At 37.6% G+C, this 21,328-nt stretch overlaps 1 pseudogene; it reads right to left on the bottom strand.

Moving 5' to 3' along the window:
* Positions 1 to 7,293: 7,293 nt before the first annotated feature.
* On the bottom strand, positions 7,294 to 20,125 carry LOC138088351 (bcl-2-like protein 1; annotated as a pseudogene).
* Between the last annotated feature and the right edge of the window lie 1,203 nt (positions 20,126 to 21,328).

Genomic DNA, 21,328 nt, shown 5'->3' with positions numbered 1-21,328 from the left:
AGCACACCTACTATTTTTAAGAGGCTGTTTTGAATAAAAGAAACGGACCTCGGGTGATGGCTTGCTGAGTGGAGGCTCTTGGAAAGAGGTCTTTGGAGCCCTTCCCAGCAGTCTAGGGAGCAAAATTCACCTGAGTCCTGCCCCCACCCCTGCTGGGCACGGGCCACCTGCCTCCTGCCATCTCTTCTCACCCCACAGTCATTCCAAAGGGAATGCTTGCATTCCTCATTTTGGATTGGTATCTGCCTGATGGTAAATAAATTAAATATGAATTCCCCTCAGTTTTAGAACTCATGTTAATCAAAATGTTAAGAATCCTGCGTCCCAATTCCAGTTCTTTCCATTCATTTGGAGAAACAACATTTAAGTATCAGTTTTCCCATTAGATTATCAAAGATTATTGAGTAGTTATTTATTAGTAAATGTCCCATTCTTCTATTCTCTGTATTATCCCTTCAAAAAGCTCTAAAAGCACCCTCAAATCTTCATTTACAGTATCTAACAATTGTACCTTTTTACAATACAGAAAACCTAAGTTAATATTTCAGTTGATGCTCATGTTTCCCTACCACTTTCCTCCTTTTTGAATCTTTAAAAAATATCTTGTATACATAAATTGAAATTCCATTTCTAACTTTATTTCACTCTCTTATGAAAGCAGCAATTACAATATTTGTAATGAATAGACATATTCTGGCATTTAAAATATAAAATCAAAGGGGAAAAATATTAGAGATACTGATATTTAGATCAAGATTCAGATCAAGATGATAATAGTCTTTGTATAAATTTATGACCTCAAAGTAATATTTTTAAATATTCCTTTAACATGAAAGTAACTTTTTCTAAAAACATAAAAAAAAGCCTAGGGAAGACTTTCATTTTCTTATTTTGAGGCTTATTAACTACCATTAAGCAGTTTAAAAATCTATCTGCATTTTTTTCACTTGCCCTACACTTGGTTCAAAAGCAATCATTTGCTGCCCCCTGGCTGTAAAGAGATTCTTTATCTTTGAATAAAATTATTTTCTTTAAAAGAAAAAATTATTGTATGTTGAAAAGGGAAGGATATAGAAAATCTGGAACTTCTCTGGAAGTCCAGGAGTTAAGACTCCACTCTTCCAATGCACAGGGTGTGGGTTCAATCCCTGGTTGGAGAAATAAAATCCCATATACTGCACAGCACAGCCGAAAGATTAAAAAAAGAAATAAAATTTATGACCTCCCAAATATATCAAGGTACTAATTAATACTGATAAAGAACCTACATTTTTAGATCAGACTGCCTACCACGTACTTGCTGTGTGATCTTAGTCAAATTACTGAACCTTTCTCTGAAGTGTCCTAATCCATGTCAAAGAAGCTAATGAGAATACTAATGCCTACCTCATATGACTGGTAACCACAACTAGAGAAATCCTGGCATGCACACAACGAAGACCCAGAGCAGCCAAAAATAAAAGCAAATAATTTATTTAAAAACAATAAATAAATAAATTGACATTGCCCTCCAATCTTGCACTCCACCAACAGCATGAGCCAAAACACCTGATTGACATAGAGGAAACGTTGGGACCCAGCTTTGTTATTTTACAGTTCTACAGATGTGTGCTCAGTTATCTCAAGATTGTATATTAAGTCCATGTACCTTTACCCACTAATTTGAAATATTATCTTCTACAAAGGTTTCTGTCTCTAATAATAGCAAAGAAAAATGTTCACTATCAACATATAAAATAAAGAATTTAAAATCTGAGTATCAAATTTTCATCAAAGCTACCTTCTTTTCCTCCCCTCAAATCTAGGAGTAAGCAATTTTATCTTGATGCTGTGATGTCTTAATCTTTAAAAGGAACATGGAGAACAATTTAGATAAACACATTATTCATAGTCTAATTCTGAAAACATCACAACTAGCTGCTGCTCCCATAAGCATGAGAAACAAGTGGTCCTGTGTGTATGTTTTCAGCAAAGTACTACTATATAGCGTTGGCCCTTTCTAAGATCCTGCAGTTCTATGAAAGAACTGTAATAAGATCTGTACTCACAATCCTGAGACTATGTCACAGTCAGGTCTAGTGGCAGAAGAAACCCTCAATTGGGACATTTGTCCTTTGGCATCTGTCATTAAGCAATGCAAAGCATAAAGTGTATTACCAAAGGTCGTGTTTTAGCTCTGCATTGTCCAACACACACTCCATACTGTTGTTATTGGGCTACACAGTAACCACTAGCCACACGTGGCTTTCAAGCACCTGAAATGTAGACAGTCCAAAATAAGATTGGGTTGCAAAATACACACTGCTTTTCTAAGAAATTATAAAGAAAGAATGTAAGATATCTCAATAATTTTTATATTATTTACACATCAAAATGTAAAACTTTGCGTATATTCATTAAATAAAATATATTATGAAAATTTACTTTATTCTCTCTTTTACTTCTTTAATGTAGCTACTCCAAGACTCATAATTACAAACATGTCTCATTTTGTATTTCTATTAGACCATACTATCAGTTCACAGCAATAGAACTTGTAACTTTAGGACATGACCTGAAGGATTAGCTGTGACTCTTGGAGACCACACATAAAAGCTGCAATCACAGGGATTCCTAAAAGTTCAGTATGAATAGTAGGTAACACAATACACTAGGAAGAAAGAATTATTCATTCTGCAAATATGGATTAAGCACCAATTATTACCAGGAACATGCCTGGCATTAGATCTGGACTATAGACTCCTTGATAACTGTACAACTTTAACCTTGTCAAAGCATTAAATTTCTCTGAGCCCCGTGGCTTGATGTGTATAATTGACCTTGCCTCAAGAGAAGAGATCAGAATGAATGCACTCTTGAAATTCTTTTCTGCATCAAGATCTATGATTCTGTACATATTTCAAGTTTGTAATCAAAGTCTCTAACTGGCTATAAAACTATATTAGAAAAGCTTATATCGTAAATTTATAAACCACATTTTTTACACATTATTTACTATGAACATTTTCTCTCAGCATGTAAATAAATTTATTCAGTGTGTAAAACATTCAATTCTATAATGGATGGTGAACTACAAAGAGAAATAAAATCATATTTTGTACCATACTCTGACAGTTTTATTTTGAGGTACATAGATTTTTTTCATTAACTTACTCAATATTTATATAACGAGTTCAAGGAAAGGTGCTATCAAGGAAACAAACATTCATAGGGATAGTTCCTGTTCTTAAGTAACTCATCTTTGTGAAGCTTCCCTGGCCAGAGTTATTCCTAAAGGTAGATTTAATTACTCCATTGTTCATGTCTCTATTACATTCAACACATTTTTTCTGTTTATATTTCTGCTTTCTGCCTAGACTGTAATCTCCTTGGCAAAGGGATTATTTTATTCATCTTTGAATCCAGTACTTAACAAACAAGGGATGCATGTTGAACACTTGACATGTGGCTATTATTGTAACCAATAGGAAGAGATGGACAAGCCGTGCCCTAGACGTGATACCCTGAGAAGAGCACACCATCAGCTATGCAGTATTTTTGCCAAGAATGCATAACCTCAGTCTGTTATTAAGAAACATCTGACAACCACAAAGTGATAAACATTCTGCTAAGAAAGTGGGGCACAAGGGATTACATTCTTACAAAATATTAATGTCATAAAAGACAAAGAAAGGTTGTGGAAATGTTCTATATCAAAGAAAGCTAAAGAAACATGACAATTAAATGCCATACCTTATCCTGGACTGGATCTTTTACTGGAGTGAAAAGACTCCTATCAGGGATATTATTAGGTCAATGGACAAAACTGGAATATGAATGATAGATTAAGGTATTATATTAATGCTAATTTATGAATTTGATAACTTCATTATAGTTATGTAAAAAAATATTCCTATTTTTAGGATATACATGGAGATACCTTAAACTATTATAATATATGCAACTTTCAAATAGGTCAGCAAAAAATTATGTCCACATGCATACATGAGCATACATGCACCACACATGTAAATACCCATGTAAACATACATGGAGAGAGCAAATAATAAAGCAAAATGAACCTGGTAAAGAGTGTGTGCATACTTCCCTTGTACTGTTTTTGTGTTTGCAGTTTTGAAATTATTTCCAAATGAAATGTTTTTAAAAGGACAAATTATATATATATACATGAGGCTCAGCTTCACTGCTGTTCACAGAAATGCAAATTAAAACAATGAGAAAGCATATTCACTATTAGCAAAAATTTAAAGGATGAATAGTATTCAGTAAAAGCAAAGGTGTAGAGAAAGTAATACTGTTTTCACATAATGTTGAACAGAAATTGACAAATCCTTTTAGAGGATAATTTAGCACTTTAATCTATTAACCCTTTAACCTTTTAAACCCAGAAGTTCACTTCTAGGAATTTTCCTTTAAAATTGCATCCAGTATGCACATTGACAAGACAATATAAGGTGGGCACTTCAGTATTGTTTGTAATAGCAAAAAAAAAAAAAAAAAATGGTAGATAACCTAAATGAGAAGAAGTGGCAAGAATACAAAAAAGATCTTCATGACCCAGATAATCACAATGGTGTGATCACTCACCTAGAGCTAGACATCCTGGAATGTGACGTCAAATGAGCCTTAGGAAGCATCAGTACAAACAAAGCTAGTGGAGGTGATGGAATTCCAGTTGAGCTATTTCAAATCCTAAAAGATGATGCTGTGAAACTGTCACACTCAATATGCCAGTAAATGTGGAAAACTCAGCAGTGGCCACAGGACTGGAAAAAGTCAGTTTTCATTCCAATCCCAAAGAGAGGCAAGGCCAAAGAATGCTCAAACTACCACACAGTTGCACTCATTCCACACGCTAGTAAAGTAATGCTCAAATTCTCCAAGCCAGGCTTTAATAATACATGAACCTTGAACTACCAGATGTTCAAGCTGGTTTTAGAAATGTCAGAGGAACCAGAGATCAAATTGCCAATATCTACTGGATCATCAAAAAAGCAAGAGAGTTCCAGAAAAACATCTACTTCTGCTTTATTCACTATGCCAAAGACTTTGACTGTGTGGATCACAATAAACTGTGGAAAATTCTGAAAGAGATGGGAATACCAGACCACCTGACCTGCCTCTTGAGAAATCTGTATGCAGGTCAAGAAGCAACAGTTAGAACTGGACATGGAACAACAGACTAGTTCCAAATAGGAAAAGGAGTATGTCAAGGCTGTATATTGTCACCCTGCCTATTTAACTGATATGCAGAGTACATCATGAGAAATGCTGGGCTGGATAAAGCACAAGCTGGAATCAAGATTGCCGGGAGAAATATCAATAACCTCAGATATGCAGATGACACCACCCTTATGGCAGAAAGTGAAGAAGAACTAAAGAGCCTCTTGATATTAAGTAAAAGAGGAGAGTGAAAAAGTTGACTTAAAGCTCAACATTCAGAAAACTAAGATCAAGGCATCCAGTCCCATCACTTCATGAGAAATAGATGGGGAAACAGTGGAAACAGTGACAGACTTTATTTTGGGGGGCTCCACAATCACTGCAGATGGTGACTGCAGCCATGAAATTAAAAGACGCTTACTCTTTGAAAGAAAAGTTATGACCAACCTCAACAGCATATTCAAAAGCAGAGACATTACTTTGCCAACAAAAGTCTGTCTAGTCAAGGCTATGGTTTTTCCAGTGGACATGTATGGATGTGAGAGTTGAACTACAAAAAAGCTGAGCACCGAAGAATTGATGCTTTTGAACTGTGGTGTTGGAGAAGTCTCTTGAGAGTCCCTTGGACTGCAAGGAGATACAACCAGTCCATCCTGAAGGAAATCAGTCCTGAATATTCATTGGAAGGACTGATGTTGAAGCTGAAACTCCAATGCTTTGGCCACTGTTATGGTATTCTTGACAGACCGGGACGTGGGGACAGGAGTCAACGAGAAGAAGGTGAAGAAAAGAAGGATGCGAGGGACCCAAGTCTCTAGTGGAACAAGAGTACTTTATTCATGGCAGTGTGTGCTTATATATTGTTATACAAGGAAGCTTTAGGCAGAAAAATAAAGTTAAGTAAAAAACACCAAAACCAGACGCATAACAACAGTAACTAAGAGAATAACAATAGTCATAGGGCCATAACAACAGTAACTAGGGGAATAACAATCGTCACAGATCCAGAAGACAATCCATGTATTGCAGATAAGGTAGTATGACCAAGTAGTTTTACAGAAAAGTAAACGGTTACTAAAAGGAATCCATGTATGCGTTCTGCCTCATGACCTCAGTCCTGAGAACTGCGGGCAGCTCTGCTCGTTCCTGTTTTCCAAGAACTGATAAGGAACAGAGGGCCCTTAAGAAACAGAAAACAACATATAGGATTCCTTAAAATTAAACGTTCCCTGAAAATACCCCCTTTTTATTATTGTTGTGAAAAAGGCCCTGACCAATTGAGTTTGTTTAGTCTGAACAATTTTTGTTGAAAGGCATTGGTATACAACAAATATAATTACCAGGACAATTACCAATGTTACAGCACCAGACCCAATACTATGAGTAATACTTTGGAACCATCCTTAAGGGTCTAGCCCAGATAATTGATCAGCTAGCTGTTCAGCTAAAGTTTCCAAATTATTCAAAGAGGGCAGACTTTTAGAGAAGGTTTTGAAGATTTCTTTTTGTAATAACTACATTTAGGGAAGCATATCGTCTATGTCTTCAAATGAAATTTGATTTGTTCCCAGTCATAAGCACTATAGTTGAATTGAACAGGGATAATATAAAATTGAGCAGAATTCCAATCACATTTTAGTATTATTTGCTTCTGTAAATCTATTAATTGATCTCCAACCCATTTGATGGCTGTTTTTAGTTTCTGTATTTCATCTTGAACTTCCTCATCTAACTGAGCCTGAGTGGCCCACATAGTATGAGCATCTTTGGTCTAATTTTGAATAAAATTATGTATTTGAACTGAGGTTTGTAAAGCAATGTCTGCGACAGCAGCAGTGGTACAAATGGCTACTAATCCCAAAATACCAAGAATTAACCATCCAATGAGTCATTTAGATCGCTGGAGTAAGTTAGTAAGCAGCTGGGAGGCAAGTCCTGACATGGGACCCTCTTTCCAGGGATTCATTTTTCAAAGAAACAGAGGAATTAAGGCAAGTATATAATTTGTAATCTATAGAAGTCACAAAACGTAGAGTCTTATTAAACTGTAAGCTCTCTATAGCTATAACAAAAGGAAGAGGAACATTAGCTTGTATAAAATATGAATGACTATAACGAAAGGAATAGTTACTATGAGTTGAAGAGCAAGCCCAGCAGAACCATACAAGCACAGTCATGCCCATCAGGGACCAGCGGTTGAAGCACTCTTGGCCCTTTTGGCTCTCGGTTGCTGTATTGTTTCTGTAGAGTTCCACAAAAGTGTCCCAGGCACCGTTCTGGATCCAAGGCTCTAGGTGGCCATTTAGGTAAGTGGCCATTCAAGTTGTGAGCTGACTCACCAATACCTGCATCTCCTTGTCTGTGCTTTCCATGCTTAGTGCCCCACTGAAGGAGAAAAAGGCCACAGTGTGACCCCAGTTCACCCCGTCCAGGAAGAGCTCATACACTACCTGTTCAAAGCTCTGATATGCTGTCCCTAGGGTGATGTGAAGCTGGGACATTCAGGTCACTGAATGTCTATTGGTACCTCAGTTCAAACTCATTGCCTGCCTCCCTCAGGGCTTGCTTTACTGTTGCCATGGGGATCACTTCCCTGGCGTCCAAGATTCTGCTGTGGCCAGTGGCTCCATTCACTGCAGGGCTACCTGCCAGGTGCCAGGATGGGTTGCCATTGATGGCATTGCTGTATCCTCTCTGCGAAAGCTTGTAAGAGAGAAAGTCAACCACTAGTTTCCAGTTGCTCTGAGATATTTTTATAATAAGGATGGGTTCCACCAGTCTGTTGTCTAAAATACCTGTAGTGGAAAAGGGGGTTAGGTATATAGGTCCAATAAGTATGATTAATTCAGCTTGAGTGGGGGAAGCAAAAGCAAGGAAAGCAAGCAAAGCAACAAAAATATTTTCTGGATTCCAAGGCATTCTCTGTTGAGAAACCAGATTTTTATCTTGATTAGTAAGGATTTTTGTTTGTCCCTAGGTAAGGAGATCATCGGAGAAGGCAATGGCACCCCACTCCAGTAATCTTGCCTGGAAAATCCCATGGATGGAGGAGCCTAGTGGGCTGCAGTCCACGGGGTCGCTGAGAGTCGGACACGACTGAGAGACTTCACTTTCACTTTTCACTTTCATGCATTGGAGAAGGACATGGCAACCCACTCCAGTATTCTTGCCTGGAGAATCCCAGGGATGGGGGAGCGTGGTGGGCTGCCATCTATGGGGTCGCACAGAGTCGGACACGACTGAAGCGACTTAGCAGCAGCAGCAGCAAGGAGATCATAAGGTCGATGATGTTGAGGGAGGTGTTTCTTGGATATTTTTAGAATCACCATGGTTCGTATTGGAATTTTTTTCTCTGGGGAATTTTGTCGTTTCTTTTTTATTTTGAATGCTGGAGGATCTTCTGGGGCAGATCTTCCAAAGAGGAAACCAGTTGATTTTCATTGGATCTACCTGGAGAAATACAAGCATACCCTTTTCCCTGTAAGATTAATTTCCCAGATTTCCATTGTTTAGTTAGCCCATCTTGATACCAAATGGGCAGAGGAAGAGAAGTGTCTTACAATTCCTAGAAATGTTTTTCTGCTTATTTCAAGATAACTCCTTGTGGTAAGTTTTAAAAATTTAAAATAAATAAAGCTGTATTAACAATAGTTATAGGTTTAAAGGATATCTTACGTTGGAATCTAGTAAAGTCTGCTCTGGATAGGGAAGATATAATTGTTCCTGTGTATTCCTCCTTTTTAAATTTTTTTATTTGTAGTTTCAGTGTGTGAAATGGGGGAAGTGTGGTCCCTAATAATAGACTGTAATTCAAGAAAAAGTTGTTGAATAATAACTGATTAAAATTTATGGTAGAAGTTTCTATATTTTTTAATATAAAAACTGAATTTGAGGGGTCAGAAATTATATTAATAGGGTAAGGATATAGGTGAATAACTTGAATAAGAGCATATAATTCATTTTGTTGGGCAGAATGGAATTTAGTATTAAAGACTTTATATTCTTTGAGAGACCAAAATGAGGCTTTAGCGTTTTTTGGTCCCATCTATACAGAAAACATCAGTTTGAGGTATAGGCTGTGATGTAACAATGTGAGAGATAATAAATTTAGTATTTTTGAAGAAATTTCAAAGTTTATTATAAGGATAATAAAATGAAATCTCTCCAAAATAGTCTAAGAAGGCTATTTGAAAATTGGTAGAAGTTTCTAATGCATTTTCAAATTAAGCTTTATTAATAGGTAATATAAGTTTGTGAGGATCGGAGCCAATTAAAGTCTTAGTTCTATTTCTCCCATTGATAATTATTAGAGCAATCAAATCAAGATAGGGTGTAAGTGACTTGGTCCCTCTAAAATGGGTATAGATCCATTCTATTGAGTGTTTTTGTTGGGCAAGAAGTCCTATGGGGGAATGGAGAGAAGGGAGTACAAACAACTTTAGAGGTAATTCAAGTCTAATATGAGTAAGAAACTGTTTTTGTAATTTATTTTGTACTAAACAGAATTCCTCTTGTACCTCTTGTGAAAGTGAACGAGGGATATTTAAATCAGGATCTCCTTTCAAAGTATTAAATAAATTAGTCAGTTGATCATTTGCAATGCCTAAAGAGGGTCTAATCCAGTTTATAGCTTAAGTTTTTGAAACTCATTCAAGGTTGATAATTTATCAACACAAATTTGTGTTAGTTGGGGAGTAATATGTTGTCTATTAACAATAGACCCTAAGTAATGGTAAGGTGTAGAGGTTTGAATTTTTTCAGGGGCAATAATTAATCCAGAGTCTTTTAAACATCGTTGAGCTATGTCAAACATATGTTGAGTTTCTAAAACAGATGGAGCTGAAAACAATATATCATCCTTATAATGAATAACAAGAAAGTCAGGAAATTGTTTTCACACAGGTTCAAGGGCTTTGGCTACATAATATTGACACATGGTGGGAGAATTCATTATTCCTTGAGGCAATACAGTTCATTGATATCATTTATGAGGCCCAATATGATTAGGAAAAGGAAGAGAGAAGGCAAATCTTTCTCAGTCTAGAGGGTGTAAAGGTATAGTAAAAAAGCAATCCTGTAAATCTATAATAATATGCCAGTTTTGAGGAATAGTGGTAGGTGATGGAATGCCTGGTTGCAGCGTACCCATAGGTTTCATAGATGCATTAACTTTTTGAAGGTCTGTTAAGAGATGCCATTTGTCAGATTTTTTTAATTACAAAAATGGGAAAATTCCAAGGGGAATAAGATTCCCCAATGTGTTTTAATTTCAATTGTGTATTGACAAGTTCCTTAGCAGCCTCTAGTTTCTCTTTTGTAAGGGGCCATTGCTCTCTCCAAATAGGCTTGTCACTTTTCCGAGTTATTTTAATAATTGTACCATTTGTTAAGTGAGCAGTGGCCCCTAGGAAAAACGTGGAATACATATTTTAGCTTGCCATTGCATAAGTAAATCTCTTCCTATTAAATTAAGGGGTGCATCTATCACATAAGGTCATAATGTTGTGGGCTGGCCTTATGGTCCCTCACATGGATATATTTGGACACTTTGATAAACCTCTTGTACTTTGGTTTGAGAAACTCCTGCAATTTGGCAAGAACTTCTCTGTATAGGCCAAGATTTGGGCCATAAATGTTTGCAGATAATAGTGATATCAGATCCAGTATCAAGAAGATCAAAAAAATTTTTGCCATTAATTTTGATATTTATATTTGGTCATACATATTCAGATACTACTGATGTCCGTAAGGATTGTTTTTGATCTGTATTGTCAAATCCACCTGTCTGTATGTTATCAGAGGAGTTAATAGAAATGTAAGGTAAAAGAAGTATTTGAGCAGTTTTGTCCCCCTTTTTGAATTGCCATAGTATCTGAGATGACATCATAATTTGAATTTTTTCCCTTATAATCTGAATCAATTACTTCAGGGTAAACAGTAACTCCTTTAGAAGTCAAACTAGATCAGCCAAATAAAAGACTGAAGGTTTGTGGGGGTAGGGGTCCAAAAAGTCTGGTAGGTATTCTAGAAGGGAATACTTGAGGAAAAAGGTGAAAATCATTTAAGGCTGGTATATTGACAGCAGCACTGCCGGATGTTGAGGGTTTGAAGGAAAAGATGCAGTTTGCCCCTGGTTTTTGTTGATGGGGACCTGGGGAGTCCCCAGCTTGGAGTTTCCCAAAATAGGCTTCCCTTAAATATCATATTTAGATTGACATTCTCTGGCCCAATGTATCCCCTTACGGCAACGAGGGCAAATTCCTGGAGGCTTTTTAATAGTTTTAATTTTTTCTGTGTATTTTTTAGGACAATCTCTTTTTTAAATGGGTCTTATCCCCACATGCAAAACATCCTTCATTTCCCTTTTTAAAGGCAGCAACCATTGTCTCAGCTAACATTTTCATTTTTTGAAGTTCTGATCCTAAATTGCTACAAGCCTTCAAATAATCAATAATAGTCTCAGTCTCATGAATTGGAGTGATAGCTCTTTAACATTTTTGGTTTGCATTTTTATAAGCAAGTAGTTTTTCTAGCTGCATTTTGGCTTCTTCTCCTATAACATTACAGGAAATAGCAACTTCCAATCTAGCTAAAAAAATCAGCATAGGCTTCATTATGGCCTTGAAATATTTTTGTGTAGTTGTCTTCAGGTTTTATTGACTTCTAACTTTCCAGGGGGAAATACAGTGTTGGGGTTTATCCACATCCATAGGTTGGGCTCAAAATATGGACCATCTTTGTCAGAGTTGGGTGGCTCAATTATTTGGAGTTTATATTTGGCAAGATTTTGTTCAGCTAAGGGCAGGTGTGACATGGTGAAGGCTAGAAAGAACCCATTTTCCATGTTCCAGTCTAGTAACCCATAAAGCTTTTGTCGTGAAGGAGAATGAGTAGAAAGTTTTTTCTTACAAATGTGAGTGTGTGTTAAAGGCTTATCATTGTCATTTTAAAAAGTATTGCCAGCTTTAGTGTCAAAAAAAGGCCTCAGAAAAGTCATTGGCAGAGTCATTTTGTCCTTGAGTTAAGAGGACTTTCGGTTTAGAGTCCATTGCAAGAGGAGGAGGAGCACTTGCGGCAGCCGGAGCAGAGCTGGTAGGATAATTCTGAAATATTTTATGTTGTTTTAATTGGGCCTTTTGTAAAGTTTTATCATCTAATTCATATTTATGTAACAAGTGTTCTGCCTGTTGTCGAATATCAGGGGGGCTAGAATTTCCTTGAAAAGGCAAAATCATGGCTTTAATGAGGGCCCATAAGGACCAGAAATCTATTGGAATACTTTTTCCCATTCTTGCAGCTTGTTTAACATTCTCTCTAACCCAGTTCCAAATCTTTAAATCAAAATTGCTTTCATCAGAGAACCAGGGATTATGTTCAATTACCGTTTGGAGACAAGCCTCTATTTGCTGATGCGAAACCGAAAGTCCTTGAACTTTAAATAAATAATGAAGCAAAGCAGAAAAGTGGTGGGGCTTTCCAGTCGTTTGTCCCATAACCCCGCACTTACCGACCTCAGTAGGTCCATAGTCACTCCGTCCGCTTGCCAAGGGCGTACTCCAGGTCCCTGTTCAGGTGCCACTTGTTATGGTCTTCTTGACAGACCAGGACCTGGGGACAGAAGTCGAGGAAAAGAAGGCGAAGAAAAAAAGGATGCGGGGGACCCAAATCTCTAGTGGAACAAGGGTACTTTATTCATGGCGGTGTGTGCTTATATATTGTTATACAAGGAAGCTTTAGGCAGAAAAATAAAGTTGAGTAAAAAACACCAAAACCAGATGCATAACAACAGTAACTAAGGGAATAACAATAGTCATAGGACCGTATCAACAGTAACTAGGGGAATAACAATCGTCACAGATCCAGAAGACAATCCATGTATTGCGAATAGGAACATGACTAAGTAGTTTTACAGAAAAGTAAAAGGTTACTGAAAGGAATCCATGTATGCGTTCTGCCTCATGACCTCAGTCCTGAGAACTGCAGGCAGCTCTGCTCATTCCTGTTTTCCAAGAACTGACAAGGAACAGAGGGCCTTTAAGAAACAGAAAATATATAGGATTCCTTAAAATTAAATATTCCCTGACAGGCCACCTGATGCAAAGAGCTGACTCATTTGAAAAGACTTTGATGCTGGGAAAGGTTGAAGATGGGAGGAGAAGAGGATGACAGAGGATGAGATGGTTGGATGGCATCACCGACTCAATGGACATGAGTTTGAGTAAACCCCAGGAGTTGGTGATGGACAGAGAGGCCTGGCATGCTGCAGTTCATGGGGTTGCAAAGAGTTGGACACGACTGAGCAACTGAACTGAACTGAACCTAAATATCCAACAACAGGTTAATAGTTAATGCATAATGAAACATTCATACCATGGAGTTCTATATAACCACTAGATAGAATGAGCTAGGTGTATATTCTGTTATTAAAAAAATTTGCAAGTACACAGTTAACATTTTTTAAACAATTTACAAAATAGCCTATATAGTACAATCCCATTAAAAATTGGCTTATTGTATTTTTATAGTAATAGAAATAAATATATATTTCTTTCTTATTGGCTGGAGTTTTATATAAAATAATTACCATAAACACACACATTCACACACACACACATATATATATACATATATATATATATGTGTATATATATGTATCATCTAACACTCTAGTCAATAGAAAAGGAATATTTACCAAAAGAGAGAGATCAAGCTAGCAGATCAGGATAATGCTGGACTCACCTTCCCTCAGGAACACATCAAAACCACTACTATATATAGAATTACTCTTGCTGAAATTGACCTGAGAACTAGCAGAACAACTCTTCCACAACCAGGGTTATAAAGAAAGATCCACATGTAGTCTGGTAGGAAGGGAGGAAAAGCAATCTGGTCAGGACCTGCACCCCTAGCAGGGGACAGAGAAGAGAGGGTATTCCAGACTCAGGGATCCTCCCTGGGGGAATAAGGAGTTTGAGCATCCCACCCCAGTACTCTTGCCTGGAAAATCCCATGGATGGAGGAGCCTGGTAGGCTGCAGACCATAGGGTTGCTAAGAGTCGGAAACGACTGAGTGACTTCACTTTCACTTTTCACTTTAATGCACTGGAGAAGGAAATGGCAACCCACTCCAGTATTCTTGTCTGGAGACTCACAGGGACAGGGGATCCTGGTGGGCTGCCATCTATGTGGTCGCACAGAGTCGGACATGGGGTCTGACCCCATGAAGGTGAAGCCCCTTAACTGGTCTAAAAACCACTGAAGCTTATTAGAGGGCTGTAAGAAACTGAGGCTCCACTCTTAAAAGAGCATGCCTACAGACTTGCTTACTCACAATCACAGTGCTAAGGCAGCAGATTGAAAATTGCCTGGGGCTCTCCCCATGCCAAGGCCACCCCAGAGAACTCCCCCCACCCATACTGGGCTCCTGCTGCAGTCCCTCTTGCTCCAACACTGCTCCCTACCAAGAGGGAGATGGCCATAGCCAACAAAAGTGTGCAAACTTGGAGGAAATGGAGCCAGCTTGCACACTGGCCCTGCCTCTAATCAGCATGGAGACAGCCATTGCCAGCATGTGCCTTCTGATCACATGCTACTGAAAGGGAATAAGGCTAACTCCAGAGCAGAGACCACCATCACCATAGCACACATCCCCATCCCTGGTGGCTCAGAGGTTAAAGTGTCTGCCTGGAATGCGGGAGAACTGGGTTCGATCCCTGGGTTGGGAAGATCCCCTGGAGAAGGAAATGGCAACCCACTCCAGTACTCTTGCCTGGAGAATCACATGGAGGGAGGAGCCTGGTAGGCTACAGTCCATGGGGTCGCAAAGAGTCGGACATGACTGAATGACTTCACTTTCACTTTCACTTTAAGTCTAGCTCAGTGTTGACACTGACCCCTCCAGCTCACACAGAGAAACTAACCAGGGATCTCACACCAAAAAGGAAAGTGAAATCAACACAGAAGTGCACCCCACATTCTCAGGCTCAGACCACATCCCAAACCAAAGACTACCATCACATCTGAGAGAAACGCAACTCCTTCAAAACTCCTATTCCAGCCCTGTGGGCCCTGCCCCAAGCCCTGATATGGCAATGACAGCCACTAATCATGGGAAAAACTTCAACCTTCACCTGGCTCTAACCACTCCATCTCCAGTCCTACTTCCCACCAAAGTGGTGGCTGCCAGCACATCCTGGGGAAGACATGACCCCTGCTTGCTTAGTTCCAATTCTCTGACCAAAGCTACTGGGCACAGATGGACTGCATAGGGATGTTCCCATACAAGGACATGCCTTCAAGACCAAGTAAGGTAACTGACTCACCTAATTTCATAGAGATAAAGTTAAACAAAATTAGAAGACAGAGGAATATGTTTAAAGTGAAAGAAATGAAAAACACCCTGAAAAAAATCCTGATGAAACAGAAATAATTTACAACAACAACAACAACAAAAGGAGCTCAAAGTAATAATAAGCTGAACTGGAGAAAAGAACACATGAACACAGTGAGAATTTGAACAAAGAACTAGGAAAAAAAAATTTTTCTTAAAGAACTAGTCAGGGCTAAAAAATGCAATAACTGAAATGAAAAATACAACTAAACGGAATTAACAGCAGATTAGGTGATAGAGAAGAACACATAAACAATCTGAAAGACAAAATAAAGAAATCACCCAATCAGAGCAGCAAGAAGAAAAACACATTTTCAAAAATGAAGATAGTTTAAGGGACCTCTGAGAAAATATCAAGCATACTAACAGCCACACCATAGGAACCTCAGAAAAAAAGGAGAGAGAAATGGTTTAAAAAGGTAATTGATGAAATTATGGCTTAAAACTTCCTGAACCTGAAGAAGGAAACAGATATCCAGGTCCGGTAAGCACAGAGTCTCAAACAAGATGAACAAAAAGAGAATCATACCAAGATATATCGTAATTGAAATGGCAAAACTAAAAATTAAAAAAAAAAAAAAAGAAGTAAAAGGCAGCAAAAGGAAAAAGAAAAGAGTTATATACAAGGGAACCCTAAAGGCTATCAGCTAAGTTTTTCAGGAGAATCTTTGCAGGACAGAAGGGGTGGCATTATATAAGTACTTAAAAGCAAAAGTAAACCAGAAACCTAGAATACTCTATCCAGCAAGGTCATCATTCAGAATTAAAGAGGAGATAAAGAACTTCTCAAAGAAGCAAAAACTAAAAGAGTCCGTCAATAGTAAACAAGTCTTAAAGAAGTGTTAAGGGTTATTCTTTTTAAGAGGAAAGAAAAGGCTACAACAAGAAATAAGAAATTATAGAAAAGGGAATATCCTGCTGATAAAGACTGTGGATCAACCATTTAAATTAGCTAGTACAAAGGTTCAAAGACAAAAGCTGTCAAATCAACTATAACAGCAATAAACAGTTAAGGGATAGACATGAAGATGTAAAATACGACATCAAAAACATAAAACATTGTAGGGGAACTGAAATGTAGAGCTTTTAGAATGTGTTTGAACTTAAATGACCACCAGTATTAAATAGAAATAGTCATAGGTCAACATGTAAACACAAATCATAAAACCTACAATAGATATACAAAACTAGAAAGAAAAGAATGCAAATGTAACATAAAGAAAAGCATTAAATCACAAAACAAGGGACTAAAAGAAGAAAAAAGAAAAGAGGAAAAACTATTAGCAATCAGAACACACATAGCAAAATGGCAATAAGTGTATACCTATCAATAATCACTTTAAGTGTCAGTGGACTAAATGCCTAATGAAAGGAAATGCGGTGGCTGACTGGATGAAAATCTAGGATTCATCTATACATCGCGTACAAGATACACACAGATCAGAAGTGAGGGAATAGAAAAAAATATTCCACCCAAATGGAAACAAAGAGAAAGCTGAGTAGCAATACTCATATCAAACAAAACAGATTTTAAAATAAAGTCTATAATAAAAGACAAAGGGCATTATATAATGATAAAGAGAACAACACAAGAAGATATAATGTTCATAAACATATGCAGAAACATTAATAGACATGAAGGGAGAAATTAACAATAACACAATAGTAATAGCGGACTTTAACACCTTACTTATATCAATGGACACATTATCTGCAAGAAAATCAATTTTTTTAAAAACCGCTGCCCTTAAAAGACATATTATACCAGTTAGACTTAGTAGATATCTACAGGATTGTTGGGGTCCTTTAATAGACCAGAACCTGGTGGTCAGGAGTCGACGATAAGAAAGTGAAACAGAGAAAGAGGCTGATATTCCCCAGTTTATGCAGAGAACCAATAAAGCCCTTGACACAGGGCTTGCATCGTTCACGAAGGCACAGGGCGCCTTCTCAAGGGAGTCTTAGAAGTCCGGGCAGGAGAGTGAGCACGACGGGTGGGTTTCTAACCTCCAGAGAATTAGCCGGCGGGGGTGGGGGGGGAGGGGAGTCGGGGGCGGGGGGGTGAGTCGGGGCGGGGGGTGGTACAAAAAAAGACACGGGGACCTAAGCTCTGATGGAGCAAAGGTATTTTATTAGCAGAAATGCAGGCTTATATATCTTTAGTAAGATGATTACTCAGCTATTACACAGGATGAAATTTTATCAATAGTCACAATATGGATAGTCTAATACATACAAGGTCGCTGATACTGAAAAGAGTCACTGAAGGGAGTTACTGAAAGGAATACAAGCAGATACCATTTCTCATGATCTCAGTCCTGAAAGCTGCGCACAGCACTACTCATTGTAAGAACTGATAAGGAACAGAGAATTTATGCGAAACAGCACGTAGGAATCCTCCTGTTAAACATTCCCTAACACAGGACATTCCATCTAATACGAGCAGAATACATATTCTTTGCAAATGCACATGGAATGTTTCAACAAATTTAAGGGGGAAATTATTTAAGGCATGTTTTTGACCACAATGGTGTGAAGTTAGAAATCAATTACAAGAAGAAAAATGGCAATAAATAACATACTAATGAAAAACCAATGAACTCAATAAAAGTCAATAAAAAACCAATAGGTCAATGAAGAAATCAAAAAGAAATCAATAAATACCTTGAGACCAATTAGAATAAAGCCATAACCTTCAAAAAAAATCTATGGGAGGCAGAAAAATTAATTCTGAGAGATGTTTATACCAATACAGGCTATCTCATGAAACAAGAAAAATTTCAGACAAACCATTTAACCTATCATCTAAAGGAATTAGAAAAAGAAGAACAAGAAAATACCAAAGTCAGCAGACAGAAGGAAATAATAAAGATCAAAGAGGAAATAAAATAGAGACAAGAAAATGATATAGAACAGATCAATGAAGCCAAGAACTGGGTTTTTTTTAAAGATTAAAAAAAATTGATAAGCCATTACCCAGACTCATTTAGAAAGGGGGGAGGAGAAGGAACAAAATAAACAAAGTAAGAAATGAAAAAGGAGGAGTTACAAATGTATCAAAGAAATCATAAGAGAATCCTGAAACAAACTGGACAAAATATGTCAACAAACTGGACAATCTAGAGGAAATGGATAGATTCCTAGAAACATGCAATCTTCTGAGACTGAATCAGGAAGAAATAGCTAATCTGAAAAGATCAGTTACTAGTATTGGAATTGAATCAGTGATCAAAAACTCCCAACAATTAAAAGCCCAGGACCATTCAGGGGAATTCTACCAAACATAAAAGGAATAGTTACTGTATACATCTCTCAAACTATTCTAGAAAAATGAATAGGTGAGAAAATTCCTAAATTTCTTCTGATATTAAAACCAGATACTACAAAAAGAGAAAGAAAGAAAATTACAGGCCAATATCCCTGATGAATGCAAATACAAAAACTCTCAACAAAATAAAAGCAAATCAAAATCAATAACATATAAATAGGTCCGTACACCATGATCAAGTTTGATTTCTTCCATGGATATAAGAATGACTCAATATGTGCAAATAAATCATTGTGATACTTCACATTAACAAAAGGAGGGATAAGAAAATGCATGATCATCTCAATAGATACAGAAAAAGCATTTGACAAAACTCAACACTCATTCATGATAAAAACGCTCAACAAAATAAAACGTAAAGGGAACATACCTCAACACAATAAAGGCTATATATGACTAGACCACAGCTAACACCATATTCGATGGAGAAAAGCAGAAAGAATTTCCTTGAAGTTCAGGAATAAGACAAGGATGACCACTCTCACCACTTTTACTCAACATAGTACTGAAACTCCTAGTCACGGTAATAATCAAGAAAAATAAACAAAATGCATCCGAACTGGAAGGGAAGAACCAAAACTGTCACTATTTGCAAATGACACGATATTGCATATAGGAAACCCTAAAGTATCCACTAAAAAACTATTAGAACCAATAAACAAATTCAATAAAGTTGCAGAATACAAGGTTAACGTACAGAAATCTGTTGCTTTAAAACAAAAAATCTGGCTGTGCCACATACCTTGCAGGATCTTAGATCCCTGACCAGGAATCAAGCCCAGGCACAAACGGTGAAAGTGCTGAAAGCAAGGATTTCATTCAGATTTGATGGAGAAATCAGAAGATTTACAGACAAGCAAAAGCTAAGAGAATTCAACATCTCCAAACCAGCATTATAACAAATGCTAAAGGAACTGCTCTAGACAGGAAACACAAAGAGAAAGACCAACAAAAACAAACTCAAAACGATTAAGAAAATTACCAGCTAACAAAATGAAAATAGAAATATATGTTAAGTCACTTCAGTTGTGTCCAACTCTTTTGTGACCCCTGAGATTGTAGCCCACCATGCTCCTCTCTCCGTGGGATTCTCCAGGCAAGAATACTGGAGTGGGCTGCCCTGCCCTCCTCCAGGCGATGGTCCTGAGCCAGGGAAGGAACCTGCATCATTTATGTCTCCTGCACTGGCAGGCAGGATCTTCACCACTAGCCCTACCTGGGAAGCCCCTCATAGGAACATACATATCGACAATTATCTTCAACGTAAGTGGATTAAATACCCCAACCAAAAGACACAGACTGACTGAATGGATACAAAAATAAGATCCATATATGCTCCCTACAAGAGACACACTTCAACCCTACAGACATATACAGACTGAAAGTGAGGGAATGGAAAAAGTTATACCATGCAAATGGAAATTTTTTTAAAAAATGGGAGTAGGAGTACTCATATGAGACAAAATAGACCTTAAAATAAAAACTGTTATACAAGAGATAAGAAAGGACACTACATAATAATAAAGGGATTAATCCAAGAAGAAGATATAGCAATTATAAATATTTATGCACTCAACATAGGAGCACCTCAATACATAAGACAAATGCTACTGACCAAGGACCTTGGTTGGCAAAGTAATGTCTCTGCTTTTGAATATATTATCTAGGTTGGTCATAACTTTTCTTCCAAGGAGTAAGCATCTTTTCATTTTATGGCTGCAGTCACCATCTGCAGTGATTTTGGAGCCCAAAAAATAAAGTCTGACACTGTTTCCACTGTTTCCCCATCTATTTCCCATGAAGTGATGGGACCAGATGCCATCATCTTCCTTTTCTGAATGTTGAGCTTTAAGCCAACTTTTTCGCTCTCCTCTTTCACTTTCATCAAGAGGCTTTTTAGCTCCTCTTCACTTTCTGCCATACGGGTGGTATCACCTGCATATCTGAGGTTATTGATATTTCTCCCGGCAATCTTGATTCCAGCTTGTGTTTCTTCCAGTTCAGCGTTTCTCATGATGTTCTCTGCATAGAAGTTAAATAAGCAGGGTGACAATATACAGCCTTGATGTACTCCTTTTCCTATTTGGAACCAGTCTGTTGTTCCATGTCCAGTTCTAACTGTTGCTTCTTGACCTGCATACAGATTTCTCAAGAGACAGGTCAAGTGGTCTGGTATTCCCATCTCTTTCAGAATTTTCCACAGTTTATTGTGATCCACACAGTCAAAGGCTTTGGCATAGTCAACAGAGCAGAAGTAGATATTTTTCTGGAACTCTCTTGCTTTTTCCATGATCCAGCAGATGTTGGCAATTTGATCTCTGGTTCCTCTGCCTTTTCTAAAACCAGCTTGAACATCAGGGAGTTCACAGTTCACGTATTGCTGAAGCCTGGCTTGGAGAATTTTGAGCATTACTTTACTAGCATGTGAGATGAGTGCAATTGTGCAG

Source organism: Capricornis sumatraensis, chromosome 11 (genome assembly GCF_032405125.1).
Source record: "Capricornis sumatraensis isolate serow.1 chromosome 11, serow.2, whole genome shotgun sequence".
In the NCBI taxonomy this organism is placed as follows: Eukaryota; Metazoa; Chordata; class Mammalia; order Artiodactyla; family Bovidae; genus Capricornis; species Capricornis sumatraensis.
Note: the sequence above shows the minus strand (reverse complement) of the source record. Positions and strands in the feature narration are given on the sequence as shown.